Below are 15616 nucleotides of genomic sequence, written 5' to 3' on the forward strand. Positions count from 1 at the left end.
ATATTTCTAAAGGCCACCTTATATTTTAAGTAAATTGAACGGTTCCAGTTATAAAAATAAGTATTAACAACCCTATTCTAATTTATTATTAGCTACAAAAATTTCCTGTTCGCTTTTCTGTCTTCTCCACTACAGTACAGATTTCTTGAGGACAGGCACCTAACAGGTCTACAACACACTGATTGCTAAATAAATACTGAACTAATACATTAATATAATGAGAAGTTACATAAAAAAGAACCACATGGTACCATCTAATATTATTTTCAGGCTCTTCTTGCTTGCAAAACATATGCACATTTATTCTTTTTTTTTTTTTTTTAAGGAGTCTTGCTCTGTAGCCCAGGCTGGAGTGCAGGGGCGAGCTCTCGGCTCACTGCAGTCTCAGCCTCACAGTTCAAGCAATTCTCCTGCCATAGCCTCCTGAGTAGCTGGGATTACAAGCATGCGCCACCATGCCCCGCTAATTTTTGTAATTTTAGTAGAGATGGGGTTTCACCATGTCGGCCAGGTTGGTCTTGACCTCCTGACCTCAGGTGATCCACCCGCCTCAGCCTCCCAAAGTGCTGGGATTACAGGCATGAGCCACTGCACCTGACCAAAACATATGTACATTTATTCTATCATTTAGTGCTTCCAACCTAGTTCAACTATAGTCATCATGGCCATTATACAGGTGAGAAAACTGAGTAACACACTTATTCCAAGGAACCGGCAAGGAAGCTGCAGTAGTTGAACTTGAACCCAGATCTCTTGAACCCAGATCTCTTAACCCAGATCTCTTAACCTGTGGAATTCATTAAAGGCCAACTCCCAGCATGAAACTGAATGAATGGGATGAATACAACTTCTAGTGAGAGAGTATGATAAAAAGTGCTTGCTCTGTTACTGAGCAACTGAAAAAAAATGTTTTTTTCATTCCATCATTATTAATACAGTTCAAAGTACACTTAAAACATAAATGATGAATACATCAACATACTCCTGGCTTTTTTGAAAAATTTTCCCTCTGCTCTTCAACTCTCACCTACCTCCTTCCTTCTTTCTTTTCTAAGCCTCATAGAGGGCGCTCACAAAGTGCTACTTATTGATTGAAGAAGCTCCACTCAAAAAACACACCTCACACTGCAACTGAGAGACGCAGCGCCACCACTTCGGGCTTCCTTCTCTTTTCCACGCAGGAGGCGGGGCCAATTTCCCTCATTCAAATAAAAAACCAAAATTTGCATGGGGAATGGCTAGTCCTTGAGCTTATTGGCTGATAGCACAGTGGGCGGGGTACATATCGCGAGCCCGGAGCCCCGCCCATAATAATTTGCATAACGGCCCCGGCGCGTGCAAGGGAGAAGCGGGTTTGTTTTTGAATCTGCGGAGGCGGCGGCGGTGGCAGCGGCGGCGCGGCGACTGAAGCGCGCGAAAAGCTGAGGCAGCAACGTCGGGGACCGCTGCGCGGGACGGCTCTGTAGGAAGGACCTTGGTTCCCCCTCCCTCAGCTTCCGCCCCAAAAGGTATATGTGAATCCCAGGGGCTGTTAAAACCACATTTTCTTAAATTACTATTGTATTTCTGAAGAGTCAAGACCGCATTATGGCGGCTGCGGGAGTTGTGTTTGCGCCTGCGCGGTTGCGGAGCTGCGGGCGGCGCTGCATGGGAGCACGTGATCTTGCGGGGTCGGGCTCTAGCTGCAGTTGTGCAGCTGGCGGGGCGGTGGCTGCGCAAGCGCAATATTCATTTTCAAGATCTAATGTTCTTGTTGGACGCCATTTGGGTTCTAGATTTAATTTTCCTCGTTCTTGAGGGGTTTCTTTGTGTTACCCTTAAAACCTCACATTTTTCAAGAAAAACATTTCTCTAATGTTGTACTCTTGGGCGGACCTCAAGCTCTTCTCTGTTTTTTCGATTTTTTGAGAAGCTGTGGACTTAATTTTCTGTGAAACTGATTGTCATTTGTGGTTCTTGATTATAATTTCAGTTTTAAAGTATTGCTGGATTGAGGTTTATATTTAGGGTGGTAAAGATCAGCACCTAGTGGTGTTCTCACGGGAAGTGCATTTATTTGGACTGCATATTTGCAAATACATTTTTAACCCTATTTTTACCTGTTGTGTCATGGATGTGTGGAATGTTTACAAAACAGAAACAACTTTAGTTTTGGGAATATTGGGGGAAAGGGAATAGTGGAAGAAATTACAGTGTGATCGAAAATGAAATCCCAATCTGAGGATTATTTTGGTTTTAAATATTTGATCCTAAGTAAATGAAGTTTTAATTTTGATCAGTTTGTATGTTTCTGGGCATTTGAATTTTACATGTTTTAAGTTCTTTAGGTGACTTGTTCATTACTGCTTCAGCTAGATAATTGTTGCTTTTTAAATTGACTCATTTTCTTAGCATTTTTGTTTGCTATGATATGTAAGCTATAACATTTATTTGGTAAATATTTCTGATGAAGAATTCTAGAAAGAACATCCATTACCCTGAGGCCTCTTTGAGGAAAGTGGACCATTAATAAAAAAAAAAATTTGTTTTTTTCTTTTAAACACTATACTGTATACATGTGTGTTAGATGCAGCTGTGTGTGGTTTTTTAATTGTAAGTGTGTTCCTGGTTTTATTAATAGTTTTTTTAGGGAAGATAATTATAAATATGCTACTGATTAGTTTAAAATGGTAGTGTCAAGTATAGTTAAATCTTATGTAACACATCTGGGGGAAGTTATATAAGATTTGTTATAATTCTCCCGTTGTGCAAATTCTTTCTTACTAGGCAAAAAAATTGCAAATGTTTTCCGTAGACTTCATCTATGGCTCATATATACAACAACTGGTTTCTTGGTTGGTTATAACTCTTTAAGTTTGAATCAGTCTACTGTCAAATGAAGACGTGCCTTTTGCTTTATAATCTCTGTTAATTTAGGGAAATTTTTGTTGCCTAAAACAAATACCATTAGTAAATATTAACTAGATGTAATTGAAAGTAATACTTTTGGTTGGTGGATTTTAAAATGACGTCACATATGAGATAGAATGGAGTTAGGAAAGATTCTTCTTTTTTTCTTCAACAGAATATTTGACCTAATGTCAAATCTCTAAGGTCCTCTACACACAAAGTATATTTAAAGGGCAGTTGTGTAATTTTCTCCCTTTTATGTTTCTGGGGTGATTACCTAGCAGCCCCTTTCTACCACATGCTATTTCAGGCATTTTAGAGTAGAAAATACACATAAATGTTTAGGTTAACAAAAGCACTTGGATCTTAGGGCATGGTACACCTTACATTTCCAGAAAAATGAAATACTTTGGTGTATATATTTAAGCATATGTTTTCATTTGAATATACAGATGATTGCTTCTTAGGTTAATATTGAAGGTAGTAAGAGGTATTTGAAAATACTTGAATATGAAGAACATTTCTTGATGGGACAATTTTGATATCATGTTTCTTACAAGGCAGATATAACCATATATGCCTGAACACCAACTATTTGTTTATTAGTACTTTGTTGATAACAAGTGTATTTTAAAATTTTAGTTTGGTGGTTATGATGCCACAAAATTTTGACACATATCCAACATATATAACTATTAAGACTAGGTTATTCCAGGAATGAATACCAGGTTACTGAGGTTATTTGAAATCTTTGTGGTTTTGTAAATTTAAGATTTTGTATGTAGTTTAGAAAAGACAGATTTTAATTATTAAATAATTAGAACTATTTTTGCTTTAAATTAGGATTTGCATATGTGATAAATGTATTTAAATATTTTTAAACTTACACATTGTAGAACATTTGAAAAATGTTGAAAATTAACAATGCTTAGAAATAACCACTCTAAAGGTATTGGTGATTTGTGACTTCACTTTTCCATGGTTGAGCAATCTATAAATGTTTATTTATTAATTAGTTTTTCATTGGTACCATACTTTCATTTCTACTCTTTTAATGTTATGAGTGTCTTCCCATTTCATTGTTCTTCTAAAATATGTTTCATGGTTACATGATACTCTATTATAATATCCCACATGATCAAATATTCTTTTTAAACACGTTTTTAAATGGTTATATATTATCTTTAAGAAGAATGTACTGTGACTTATTAAACCTTTTATTTTTTGTTTCCTGTTGTGCTTGTTGCTCATTTCTCTATTAAAAATAATGCTACAGTGAACATTCTTGTACTATACCTCAGAGTATTTCTTTGAAATTACTTTCAAAGGACTTTTAAAGTAATTAGCAAAATTGATAAAAACTTTTTTTTGGAAAGCATTTTTTATCATATTCAATACCACCATCTTATGGGTGAAAAATAGTAGCTCATTAATTTTTGATAACTAATGAAGTTGAATTTGTTGTTGTTTTATGTGTGCATTTTTTTTTCATTTTCTGTGAGTTAGGTGTTTGGCTTTTTGTGTATTTTTCTATGGTGAGTGTTACTGTTTTTCTTATTTGTTAGTAACAGCTACTTACTATGGCTTTGGGGTCCTTAGCTTTTAATATTTGTCACAGTAATTTTAAAATTACCTTTTAAATGGTTTATGATTTTATATGTTAAGAAGTTTTGCATTTTTATGTTGTAAAATATACTGCTTTTTTTTTTTTTTTTTTTTTTGAGATAGGATCTTGCTCTGCTGTGCATGCTAAAGTGCAGTGGCAGTGATCTCTGCCCACTGCAGCCTCGACCTCCCAGGCTCAAGCAATTCTCCTACCTCTGGAGTAACTGAGACTACTCGTGAAGGCTATCACACCCTGCTAATTTTTTTATTTTATTTTATTTTTTTTATAAACAAAGTCTCATTATGTTGCCCAGGCTGGTGTTGAACTCCAGGGATCGAGAGAGTTTCCCACCTCAGCCTCCCAAAGTGCTAAGATTACAAGCATGAGCCACCATGTCCAGCCTACACTGCCTTTTTCCTTTGTGATTTCAACAGCACTTGTCTGCCTAGAAAATATTACCTGTTGTGAGGTGAATTATATATTTATATTGTATTTTATTTTATTATTACTGTTTTTTGAGGAGGAGTCTAGCTGTGTCTCACAGGCTGGAGTGCAGTGGTGTGATTTTGGCTCACTGTAACGCTCCACCTTCTGGGTTCCAGCGATTCTCCTGCCTCAGCCTCCCAAGTAGCTGGGATTACAGGGGTGCATCACCACGCCCTGCTTTTAGTAGAGACAGGGTTTCCCATGTTGGCCAGGCTGGTCTTGAACTGCTGACCTGAGGTGATCCGTCTGCCTCGGCCTCCCACAGTGCCAGAATTAGAGGTGTGAACCACGGTGCACAGCCTTGTTCGTGTGTTTTGTTAATTTTTTTACTAGAACTTTTTCTGGAAGTTTTAATAAACTTAAAAAATACTCTTACATCTATGTGGACATGTCTGTATTTTGACATATTGTGTGTGAAGATAAATTACTAATTTCCATTTTTTCCAGATAGCTAGTTTCCATAGACTTGATCCATTTCTTATTGGTTTGGTTGCTAACTTATGAGCCAGATTTGAGCAAACAATTCTGATTCATATACTAGGAATATTTAACCTGGGGTCCATTAGCCTCCAGGGGTTCTACCAATCCCTTGATATTTGATAATACACCATTTTATGTGAGTCTGCGTATGTGCATTTTTTTCCCCCCGCCGAGATGGAGTTTCACCCTTGTTGCCTAGGCTGGAGTGTAATGGCACGATCTCAGCTCATCGCAACCTCTGCCTCCCAGGTTCAAATGATTCTTCTGCCTCAGCCTCCCGAGTAGCTGGAATTACAGGCCTGTGCCACTACGCCCAGCTAATTTTGTATTTTTGGTAGAGACGGGGTTTCTCCATGTTGGTCAGGCTGGCTCGAACTGCCTACCTCAGGTGATCTGCCTTCCTCGGCCTACCAAAGTGCTGGGATTACAGGTGTGAGCCACTGCTCCTGGCCTCGTCTGTGCATTTTTCTGGGGAAAAAGTGACAGCTTTCATTAGCTCCTCAAAAGAATATATAATACATAGTTAAAACAGAGATTGACAATGACTGTATCTGGGCCTTATTCCTAGAGCATTATTGCATTGTTTTATTTGCTGTAGGACTGTACACAATTTAAATATGTGTTTGTATTGCTATATCCTATATAAAATGCAGTACCCACTCACAAGTCTATTTTACAATTTTTTTAGCTAATTTTGGCTGTTTTTGCAGATGAACTTTAGGTTCATTTGGTTAATTAAGAAAAGAAAAAGCTAGCTAATGGTTTTGGTTACAATTCCATTAAATTTACATTGGGTGAATTTATAACCTTATACTATTTTTTTTGTTTGTTTTTAATTCATGAGTATTACACCCTGTAGACTACCAAAATGTACTATTTGCTAGGAACTCTGGGAGAATTTGTGGTATCTGTGACTTTTCAGGAAGATGTTTTCTTGGTGCAGCTATAATTTTAGTAGGGATGATTTAGGAGACGATATAAGATTATATTTCTGTTTTTAATCTGCCTTAGGACATGATGACATAAAAGTAGTGTCAGTATGAAGTTAGACATGGTAAAAATAAGTCGCAAGTAAAGTATCGTACAGTATTTGAAATCAAAATCCTTTTTTTGTTAAAGACAATTTGAAAAGGTACCTTATTCCTTTTCTGGCCAGGGTGGACCTTAATCTCATAATAAAGATAAAAAATTTTTATTTTAATTTCCTTGGTATCATTAAATTATTATATTTTCTCATAAGGATGTTTCCCTAATTATTAGAATAAGTTTATTCTCTATTAAATCTCTTTTTTATGCTGATTGCATTGAAAAAGATTATCTCCATTAATAAGGATGTATTTCAGCTGTAATTCTACTTTTTATCTTAAATGATTGATTCAGGAGTCAGTTTATTGCCAAAATATCATTTTTATTGAACTAAACTTGTAAATTAGTGGAGGCATGAAAAGAAGAAATCAAGGAAATATAGAACTCTAATGATAAAATATTGTTGGCTTTATGAAAATAAATCTAGAAACTAGATATAAAATATTAAGATATTTCCTTTAGTGGAACTCTCTTTTAAAATTCTTGCATGTTTGACCTTATATTTTATTAGAGAGGCCAAGACTATTTAAACGTTGGTTTACCATGTTCTTTCTCAGATTGTCCTGCCATCCACGGAGTAAATCAGGGACTTCTCCAGGCATTTTAATTTGTTGAAAACAAAACTAAATTTTTTATCGACGATTTCAGCTTGTGTGGTGGAAACCATTTTGTACTGGAGACAGAGAGTGAGTGCTGGGGAACATTTTCAGTTAAGAATGAGTAGATCAGGGCTGCTAGTGCTTGTTTATATGGTGTGAATGTTTTCAATTTTAAGTTTCGATCATTTGGATTTTAGAATCTTTAAGAGGATGACTCAGGTACCTTAGCCACTTTTCAAAAAAATGCCAGAGGCCTAAGGGAACTGTTATTACCTTCCTGAGATTCTTTATAGTTGACCTATATGAATATGAGAATCTGGGAAATGAAGATGACTTATTAAACCATCAGAAATATGCACTTATTCATGTCTGTAGTTTTCCATTTCCATAAGAAACATTTTGTGTTCTTTTATATCCAATAACTGGTAGTAACTAGCTGTGTTTAGGAGAGAGGACCCCTTTGTATGATGGTGATGTGAGGTAGTAATGCCATAATGTCTTACTATATATGATCCGTTCTCCCTATCTTTGTTGTTTGTATAGCTCTATGCTACTTGGGGGAAATATTATCTGGTTTGGTACCTAGAAATTATGTGTCCGTCACTCCTGGCACTTTAACATTCTAATAAGAAATTCGATTTGTATGTTAGAATAGTTATCCCCAGAACTGTCAAAACTGTAAAAGGAACTTTGGTTCAGTAATTCTCAATGATAATGCCCACCATTTTGTAGAAGGATAAAGCTAAAAGATGGAAAGGGAATCTGCTGTTTTGAGGACCAGGAGAGTTTGATGGAACAGTAAAGAATGACTTGACTGCTGCAACTCATTCCCTGCTAAGGCTTTGGAGCCTTAGATGTATATCTGCCCTGTTACTCTTATTAGATAGAATGTCATAGGAAAAGAAAGAAATAGGAAAAAGCATGTAAGGGAAAAGAGGGACCACTTTTGAACTCTTTTATTTCCTTTTAGGTGGTAAATGTCTGAAGTGAATTCGATTAGAGTGAAAACTAAGCTGCCACAGTATAGGAGACTCCATTTCTGTTGTTTAAAGATGATACGTGTTTTTTTCTCACGTAACCATGCAAAGTAAGACTGTTTAGAGTTGATAAGTGATTTTGCTGTAACATATGGCTTCCATCACTAGCTGAAACATGATTACTCTCTAGTTCTACTAGCTAGAGGCAAGGAAGAAAAAACAATGGGAGTGCATACTCTTTCTTTTGAGAGCATGATATGGAAGTGGCACATAGCACTTTGATTCATGGTTTATGTGTGATCATTTAGTCATTGGGACATATTTAGCTGGGAAAGGAAGTCTGGGAAATATATCTAGCTGGATAATCATATACTTAGCTAAAACTAGAGAATGTTATAAAAGAGAAATGGATATTAATGAATAGCATTTTCTGCTATATAAGGAATTGGGAGAAGTGGTTTCAAAGTACTTCGTAATTTGATACTGAAAACTATTTCTCTGTTTTAAGATTTAGGTTCAGTTATAGTGTAACTCTGTATATCTTCCATTGAAATGATATTTTGAGGGTTTTGTGTTCATGATTTGTGACTGGGGTCCCAGTTATTATAAATATTTATATTTGATAGAATTCTTCTCCTCTCTGCTTGCTACTGAAAACATTAAACACTTCTCCTCTCTGCTTGCTAACATAAAACATTATGATTAGTTTTGCAAGATTTGGAATTCCTAATTTTTAAAACTCAGTGTAGTATTTTTGAACTTTACAGGTTAACTTGCTTAATTCAAAAGGACTGTAGATGAATTGAGTGACAAATGTTTGAATAGTTTATGTTTGCATTATTTTATCCAGATTATTTTTTCTCTGTTTATAACTCTATGTATAAAATATACCTTTTCTGTGATGGAAAATGTGACTTTTTTTTTTATTTTAATTGAGACTAGGGTCTCACTCTGTCAGCCAGGCTGGAGCGCAGTGGTGTGATCATGGCTCACTGTAACCTTGACCTCCTGGGCTCAAGGGATCCTCCTGACCCAGCCTCCTAGGTAGCTTGGACTACAGGCACATGCCACCATGCCCAGCTAATTTTATAATTTTTTTTTTTGTGGAGATGGGGGTCTTGCCATGTTGCTCCGTCTGGTCTTGAACCCCTGGGCTCAAGCAATCCTCCCCTCTTGGCCTCCCAAAATGTTGGGATTACAGGTGTGAGCCACTGTGCCTGACCAAAAATGTGACTTCTAAGGGCATTGTAATATACACTGGTAAAAAGATCGTGGTTGTAAATTCTCTGCATATAGGCAAAACTTAACTGATTAATAAGTAGTTAAAAGTAGCTTTCTATGGAATATGACAAGTAAAACAATAGATATTTTTATAGGGTACAGAAAGTGGTGAGAGTGTTGGAAGGGTATCAAGGAGATTTTACGAGAGTTGTATTTTAAACGATGAATTAGACAGATAATACTAGTAAAGGGAATAAATAGTATGTTCAAAATCTCAGAGGCCAGAAAGAAAGGTAGTATGTTAGGAGAACTCTTAATAACTCTGTGATACATATCCTTGGTTTTTGTGAATAAAAGTCGTAGTTGCCATGGCACCCACATAATATGCCTAATAAAGCATGTTGTTACTCTCAGCTGGAAATTCTCTAATTTCTCTTTGCTTTACTTTATATATATATTTAAAGGCATTTATTCCTTTCTACTTTTGTGTTTATAGTTATTTGTGTAGTACTTTATAAGCTTCCTGGGATTAGGAATCATATCTTATTGATATATCTGACAATTTTTTAAGACAAATTCTAAGGTATGATAAGACCATTATTAAAAGTATAAGATTGCTTTCTACCATGCCTCCCTTAATATTCAATAAATACTTGCTTATCAAAAGAATAAAATTCCTACATTTTAGGTGGAGGTGAAAAAAAGGGAATGAGATATTCTAATTATTTTCTTTTATTTAACTCATTATTCACAGATGTCAGAACTTTTTAAAAAATCAGACATGTAATTTACTCAAATGGCAAATACCCACATGATAAATTGGCATATGGGAAGATTTGACAGGCACTTTATGTATGAAAAATTATAAATAATCAGTTTTAGGAAAAAAAAATCTTCAATGTCATTCATTAAGAACCAGAAGAAAACTAAGAAAACAAGCACCTTTGCTTGCTTATTAGTAAAAAGTTTCTAAAATATGACTGTGAAGAGCCTGCATATATAAATTAATAAGGGTTTGAGGAAAAGATGGAATGATATTATTTTGTATTTTAGGTTTGTATAATCCTCTTCCCACCAAACCTACTTTAAATGATTTAAACGTTGAAAGATAAAAGTAAATAAATAAATGAAGAAAGAAAAGAAAAACAAAAGAAAAGACAAAGAATTTTCCTAATATCAGTTAGTTATACAGTGAAGTGGAAAGAACAGTAGTTTTGTATTGGGACCTTAGTGTCTCCTCTCAGTGTTCTTTATCTTTAAAATGTGGGGTTACCTCCTACAGGGTAGCGTTGTGAGGGTTAAATATGATTAGATATGTAAAATGCTTAGCATCTGTGCCTCACACATATCTCTAGTTTTAATCAATTGGTGAATCAATTAGTCATTCATGAATATTTATTAAGAAGCAACTATGTGCGGGGAGCCTTGCAATGCAGGGAGATTTATAGAAAGTAATATTCTTGATTTCTGGAGCTAGAATTTAAATGCATTTAAAAAGTAACTTGAAAAGGTGGGCTTCATAATACCACTCACTAGTAAGGTAAATAAGCATTTAGGAAAGTAGTTTACTTGTAAAGGTTTGTGATGGAGACCAGTTTTAGGACTGACTCATTAAAAAACAAATGGATATTTAAAGGAAGAAAACCCACAAGATTACTAAATTCACTAAATTTACAGTAAACATCTTCCTGGTGAAAAAGCAGCGATTTTCTCACATTAATTGTCAGATCTGCAAGGTTTGGCAGTGTTCATCATTGGCAAAGTTAGGGATGAAGACATTTTGGGCACTAAATCCACATAGAATTACTCCTTGCTCTCCTTTAAAAAAATCTGCTGGACATGTTCACTCAAAATTGATACCAAGTATCATTTTTCATCCATAGCCCTTCCTTGAAATCAAGCTGCAGCCTCTTAAGGCACAGATTTGGCCATAAAGTTTGTTAAATGATTTTCTGATTCACATATGTGTATTGAGGTGTTGACCTATAATACAGTAAGACATCCCTATTGTGTGCTTAACAAAACTATGTCCATTTGATATGAAGAGTTAACCTCTGTATGAATGTTTTGTGAAGTGCTACAATTGACTTATTTATTAGCTTGTCTCCACTATCAGGAACCGAGTCATCTGACTTACCTCAATGAGCTTTCATCTACAGTACCTATAATTGTAGGGTATCTTGCAGTTTTCTGAGATTCCCACATTTGTCAGTGTTCCAGGTTTTTTGGGAAATACTATTCTTTATTCCCTTCAAAGCTTGGAATCTATAAGCTATAGAAGAGATACTAAATTGATTTCTTGTGAAGATTTAGTAGGCATGATTTCTGTATTTAAGATGCAGTCCTTGAGAGGCTGAGGCAGGAGAATCATTTGAATCTGGAAGGCAGAGTTTGTAGTGAGCCAAGATTGCGCCCCTGCACTCCAGCCTGGGCAACAGAATAAGACTCCATCTAAAAAAAAAGAAAAAAAGATGCAATTTTTGTTCCCTGTCATACCTAATTAAAGGAAATTTGTGTTTATTTATTTATTTGTTTGTTTTTTTGAGACAGTGTCTTGCTCTGTTGCCCAGGCTGGAATACAGTGTCATGATCTTGTCTCACTGCAACCTCTACCTCCCAGACTCAGGCAATTCTTGTGCTTCAGCCTCCCGAGTAGCTGGGATTACAGGCATGCACCATCACGCCCTGCTAATTTGTGTATTTTTAGTAAAGATGGAGTTTCATCATGTTGGCCAGGCTAGTCTCGAACTCCTGACCTCAAGTGATCTGCCCGCTTCGGCCTCCCAAAGTGCTCTGCTTATAGACGTGAGCCACTGAGCCCAGCCTGAAATTCATTTTTAAATTTCACATTTCCAGTGTGGCTATGGTTACAAATTTGATTTATCCAATTTTTTTTTTTTTTTTGAGACAGAGTCTTGCTCTGTCACCCACATTGGAGTGCAATGGCGCAATCTCGGCTCACTCCAATCTCTGCCTCCTGGGTTCAAGTGATTCTGCTTCAGCCTCCCGAGTAGCTGGGATTACAGGCGCCCACCACCACACCAAGCTTATTTTTCTATTTTTAGTAGAGATGGGGTTTCACCATGTTGGTCAGGCTGGTCTCGAACTCCTGACCTCAAGAGGATCACCTCAGGTGATCCACCTGCCTCAGCCTCCCAAAGTGCTGGGATTACAGGCATAAGCCACCGTGCCTGGTCTGACTTACCCAATTTTATACTGGTAGGAAGGAGAACAGATTCTTATTGAAACTGTAAACTGAGGCATAAAAAGTAAAAAGATTGAGTTATGATACTTCATACAATATTTAGTAATTGTTCTAAGCAGTCTCTGGACAAGGCTGAACAACATATTCTGTATTTTTCATTTTCTTTTTTTTGAAATGGAATCTTGCTGTGTCGCCCACGCTGGAGTGTGGTGGCACGAACTTGGCTCATCGCAACATCCGCCTTCAGGGTTCAAGCGATTCTCCTACATCAGCCTCCCGAGTGGCTGGGATTAAAGGCACATGCCACCACATCCAGCTAATTTTTGTATTTTTAGTAGAGACAGAGTTTCGCCATGTTGGCCAGGCCGGTCTCCAGCTCGACCTCAGGTGATCTGCCTACCTCGGCCTCCCAAAGTGCTGGGATTACGGGTGTGAGCCTCCATACCCGGCCCTATATTCAATATTTTTCTACAGAATCATTCATAAAATGTTTTTGGTGGCTGCTTTAGCTTATAACCTATGTTAAAACCTTTCACAGGATATTTTTCCCCCTGATCTCTGAGGGAGAAAGATATTACTATTTCTATAAAGTACACCTTAAGTTGGAGGTTAGAGATAGATTGAGAAGAAAGTATTCTTCTCTTATGACCATTTAAAATAAAATAGTAACCACAATTAAATCATTCATTTAGTCTTAGGTAATTCTTGTTTTTTTGATCTTGTGTTAAGCAACCTACTTACACAGAATTGACTGGTCTGTACAACATAACCGTGAAAATCATGACCCATTCCCTTGATACAGTTATGACAGTTGTTGATTCATGATGTCAGCTTTATACCAGGATGGCTGCATCTATGAGTCTCTTCCATGTAAATAGTAATAGTTAAGACGATTTGGTACAGTTACTAATAATCTTTTGATGTTTATTTAAAAGACTTAATTTATAAGACACATTTCCTCAGGTACAGTGGCAGCAAAAATCTTGACTCATGTTTAGTTCTTGAGTGTCACTGCTCCTGTGTGGCCTAGTTGCTCACTTTATCTTGTATATAACTGTCATCTGTATAATTTTATTCACCATTGATACAGTTTGGATCCGTATCCCCACCCAAATCTAATGTTAAATCGTAATCCTCTATGTTGGAGGTGGGGCTTGGTGGGAGATAATTGGGTCATGGGGTGGATTTTTCATGAATCGTTTAGCACCATCCCCCTTGGTACTGTCCTCTGCAATAGTGACTGAGTTCTTGTGAGATCAGGTCATTTAAATAGTGTGTAGCACCTCTTTTCTTTCTCTTGTTCTTGCTTCTGCCATGTAATGTGCATGCTCCCCCTTTGCCTTCCATCATGTTTGTAAATTTCCTGAGCCCTCACCCCGAGAACCCAAGCAGATACCACTGTACTTACTATACAGCCAGCAAAACTGTGAGCCAATTAAACTTCATTTCTTAATAAGTTACCCATTTTCAAGTATTTCTTTATAGCAATACAAGAATGGACTAATACAACCATTAGTGAAGATTTCCTTACCTGTCTTCTAGGACCCTTGTTTTCCAAATGCTATGTCTTTTTATCGACTTATTCTGTCCTTGGCAGGAGAATTCTTAGAATTTTCCCTGCTGGTAGAAAGCTACACATTCTCCAGTAGCTTTTTGAGAAAGGGTGCATGGGAGATATAGGTTTTAAAGACAATGCATGTTTGAAAAATGTCATTCTATATTTTCATGCTTGATTGATAGTTTGGCTGGGTATAGAATTCTAGGTTGAAATTCTTTTCCTTCAGAATTTTAAAGACACTGCTGCATTATTTTCTTCCTACTATTATCACCAGTGAGAAATCTGAAGCCATTCTGATTTCTGATTTCTCCTCTCAGTGGAAGCTTATAGAATTGATTATTAGTCTTTAGTCTTACGGCATTTCAATGGAAGGTGCCCTTGTGTGGATCTATTTATTATGGTCTGCTGGCATACTTTGGGCTCTTTTGGTCTGGAAATTCTTGCCCTTCAACTCTGGAAAGTTTTCTAAATGATTTCATTGGTGATGTCTTTGTGTGTGTGTGTGTGTGTGTGTGTGTGTCATTCCAATTTGAATTTTTTAATGGATACTCCAATTGTATCTTTTCTTCTGATTTACAATTTTGCCTTTTTGCTAAGGTTGGTTTCTTCAGCTTTATTATCCAGTCCTTCTATTGAGTTTTTCATTTTTTTCTATCATGTTCTTAATTTTCATTCCTTATCTGTAGCATTCTATTCTTCACTCAAGAATGTAACATCTTGTCTGTTATATTAATTTTTTTGGAAGTTTTCTTATTCCTGCATAGTCTATTGCTTCATGTATTTTTTTTGTTTTCGTTTTCCTTTGGTTTCTCTCATGTTGGAAACTTTTCTCAATTGCCTTCCTTAGCTAACTGCATAATGTGATGTGGAAGATTAAAAAGTTGATTGCCTTATCTAAATTAGACAGTTTTAAACTTCCCTTTAGGCTGATCTGGGTGAGCCATTTTGGGAGAGTTCTCCAGAGACCTTAGGTCTTACGTCTTGTGCTGGTCAGACACCCCCAGAGAATAGTCTTCCATTTTTGTAAATAGAGAAATAGGCTCTGATTGCCAGCACTCTGGGAGATTCATGAAGAGGAGTAGGGATCTCTGCAATCAGGACTTAGTCCTTCTCTTTTTGATATAGTACTCTCAGTTTTTTTTTTTCCTAGACAGAATCTCATTCAAGCTCAGGCCGGAGTGCACTGGCACGATCTTGGCTCACTGCAATCTCTGCCTCCTAGACCAAGGGATTCTCCTGTCTCAGCCTCCCGAGTAGCTGGGATGACAGGTGTGTGCCACCACGCCTGGCTAATTTTTGTATTTTTAGTAGAGATGGGGTTTTGCCATGTTGGCCAGCCTGGTCTTGAACTCCTGACTTCAGTTGATCCACCTGCCTTGGCCTCCCAAAGTGCTGGGATTACAGGCATGAGCCACCGTGCCTGGCCAGGTACTCTCATTTTTAACTGCAGATGTTGTCTTCAGACTTTTGTTAGGGTTGGGAGGAGCAGATAGTCACTGTTAAATGTGT

At 36.8% G+C, this 15616-nt stretch overlaps 1 protein-coding gene across 2 annotated transcripts in view; it reads left to right on the top strand.

Moving 5' to 3' along the window:
• Positions 1-1312: 1312 nt before the first annotated feature.
• The window catches only part of ATF7IP (activating transcription factor 7 interacting protein), a 131130-nt gene continuing 116826 nt past the window's right edge, over positions 1313-15616 (top strand). For both annotated transcript variants that reach the window (XM_023226138.1, XM_023226141.1), the window contains exon 1: positions 1313-1508. The gene's annotated coding sequence lies outside the window, so the exon portion shown is untranslated. The remainder of the gene's footprint in view (positions 1509-15616) is intronic.

This window comes from Piliocolobus tephrosceles, chromosome 10 (genome assembly GCF_002776525.5).
Source record: "Piliocolobus tephrosceles isolate RC106 chromosome 10, ASM277652v3, whole genome shotgun sequence".
NCBI lineage: Eukaryota > Metazoa > Chordata > Mammalia > Primates > Cercopithecidae > Piliocolobus > Piliocolobus tephrosceles.